General features: G+C 17.9%; 1 pseudogene; it reads left to right on the top strand.

Annotated features, from left to right (window-relative positions):
- LOC105456461 overlaps window positions 1-2,285 on the top strand; it is a 12,109-nt pseudogene that overhangs the window by 1,286 nt on the left and 8,538 nt on the right.

Genomic DNA, 2,285 nt, shown 5'->3' with positions numbered 1-2,285 from the left:
ACGTGTGCTCTTCCGATAATTGTCCAAAAACAAATATGAGATTATACAAATTGCCAAGTATTTGATTAGACATAGAGAGTAGAGACAAAAATATTTTATTCCAAACCAGAAAAATATTTTTTTAATAAATCGTTTAAATTATTCAAAATATATGTAGCAAAGTTTAATGCCATTGTTTTTCTAAATAACTTTAAGTTTCGTAAAACAGACTTAAAGTTATTAAAATGATAAATAGAATCATAGTGAAGCAAAAACTTGGCCATTATGTAAAATTTTTTCTTTTTTTAAAATGATTAGTATTTCGATAACTATTGCGAAGATCGCAAAATGGTACAGAACTTTTTTGTTCAGTTTGGTCCACACTACCCGCCCACAAGCACTGTACCATTGAGTACGAGACACTCTCTATATGCATATATAAAATAAATATTTATTGTAAATATTGTAAATTATTGTAAATAAATATTAATAATCATTATAATAATTAAAATAATTTTAATTATATTACATCATTTATCAATATATTTTACAAATATCTCATAAAATATGAAAAATATGATTAACTTTTTCGAACAAAAGTTGTATAATTTGAAAGAAAACAAATAATAGTAAATTCAATTTAATAAATGCAATTTTGCAAAAATACAAATATATAATCCTTATAAGATTATATATTTCTATTAAATAATTTTTTACTTAAAATAATTTATAAAAAAACATCATTAAATAAAGAAATTATTTTATTTTGTTACAGGTGTTCTATGTTTACTTGATTCAAATTTGTTCAACAGTTTGATATTTACGGACAATTGAATATTTATAAAGGTAAAGAATTAAATTAATTTGATTAATTTATAGATTAAATTTTTTATGTAAATATAAATTTAAAAAATTAAAATAAAAAATTTCAAAGTTGATAATTAAAACATTTAAATAAATTAATTTAAGTTTATTTAAAAAATGAAAATTTAATAAGTTAAAGAAATTAATAGTTTTAGTTATTTTAATAGTTTGTATTATAAATTAATTTAATTTATTATTAATAATAATATATTTATTCTTACAGTTTCAGAAAAACAGTGGAGAAGAGAGATACTTATCAAGGAGAAATTAATTTTATAAAGCATCTGTACAAATATTATACCTAATTATTTAAGAAATTCAATAAATTTTATAAATAAAATTTGAAAGTACTATATTATTATTTAAAACTGTATATTATATTATACACATTAAATTATTAAAATATAATGATGATGATGATGAGATGATGATGATGATTATGATGATAATAATGATGATGATGATAATGGTGATGATGATAATACTACAGATAAGAAAGATGATAATATAATGATGATAAGAATAATATGATATTACAAAGTTGGATATATGACATAATGTATATATATGTTGGATTAATAAAAAATAATATATTAATAGTGATGATAATGATAATAATGATGATAACGATAATAATGATAATAATTATTATTATTTTAATTATTATTAATTTTTAATATTACAAATAAATAATTGTTCAATAACAACAGAAATAATTTTTATAATAATAATAATAATAATAATAATAATAATAGGAAACGTACAATTAACTTTTATTGCTTAAATAACTTCTATTATTATAATAATTTCTATTAATATTTAAATATTTATTCTTATTAATTGATTAATACTTAGTTCAGTAATAAATTATATATTATATAAGTAATTATTAATTAAATATTTAATTAATTTAAAAGGTTAATTAAATAAATAAAAATAAGAATAATTAAATTTGTATTAAATATTGCTATTATAATAACAATTCATATAGAAGTGTAATTAACAAATATTATACATTACAAATATTATTACATTAAATAATTTTTTAAAAAGTATTTAAATATTTTCTTAAAAAATCTATATTAATTGTAAGTTACAATACTTACAATAAACGACTTAAAAATAATGATATGATTTTAATATTTTAAGTATAATTAAATGTCTATTATTTATTTAACGAAATGCCACGACGTAAAATAGAACGTAATTTAGAAGAAGAAGCACAATTTCGACAACGACGTTTGGAAAAAAATGCAGAAAATCAACATCGTCGTCGACAGAAAGAGAAGACAGCTGTTTTACCAAAAACAATTAATAAAAACAATTATAATGTTTGTATTGGCATTGGTACAATGTCTACTAATCATATAATAAACCTAAGTAATGAAATAATTGAGGAAAATTCTATAAATTCTAATAATTGTATAAACTTGAATGATGAA

Source organism: Wasmannia auropunctata, unplaced genomic scaffold (assembly GCF_000956235.1).
Source record: "Wasmannia auropunctata unplaced genomic scaffold, wasmannia.A_1.0 LD336106.1, whole genome shotgun sequence".
NCBI classification, from domain to species: Eukaryota; Metazoa; Arthropoda; class Insecta; order Hymenoptera; family Formicidae; genus Wasmannia; species Wasmannia auropunctata.
This window is presented reverse-complemented; position numbering and strand designations above follow the sequence as displayed.